Consider the following 642-nt stretch of genomic DNA (forward strand, 5'->3'; position numbering starts at 1 on the left):
TTTTTTTTTTCCCTTTCAATGAACTTTTCCCAGGGTCAGGTAAGGAAATGTTTATTGAACACATACTACAGAGTGAGATAAAAATAAAAATCTTAAAATACTGATTGTATTAGTCCGGTGGCTTCAACAACTGAAATGTATGTTCTCATGGTTCTGGAGGCTGAAGGTCCAAGATGAAGGTGTTAGCAGGTTTGGTTTCCACTGAGGCCTCCCTCCTTGGCTTGCAGATGTCCTCTTCTCACTGTGTCCTCACATGGCCGTTCCTCTGTGTTCCTCTTTTTATAAGGACATCAGGCCTATTGGATTAGGGCCTCACCCTTATGACCTCATTCAACCTTAATTACCCCCTTTAAGACCTTGTCTCCAAACACAGTCACACTGGGAGTTAAAGCTGCAACATCTGAATTTTCAGGGAACAAAATTTAGTCCATTACACTCATTTTTGTGCTTTTGTTTTCTACCCTTAGTTGTATACACCCTACAATAGTTAAAGTCATCTACATTGCCTTGAGGCAAAGTTTGATTGTGTTAGCAACAATGTAAGTAGAAAGAATCCAAAATCAAAACTAATTTTATAAAACAAAACTCTTAATTCATGTGTTGAGAAGGGAAAGGGTGATGTGTGTGTGTGTGTGTGTGTGT

Source organism: Galeopterus variegatus, unplaced genomic scaffold, assembly GCF_000696425.1.
Source record: "Galeopterus variegatus unplaced genomic scaffold, G_variegatus-3.0.2 Scaffold15213, whole genome shotgun sequence".
NCBI classification, from domain to species: Eukaryota; Metazoa; Chordata; class Mammalia; order Dermoptera; family Cynocephalidae; genus Galeopterus; species Galeopterus variegatus.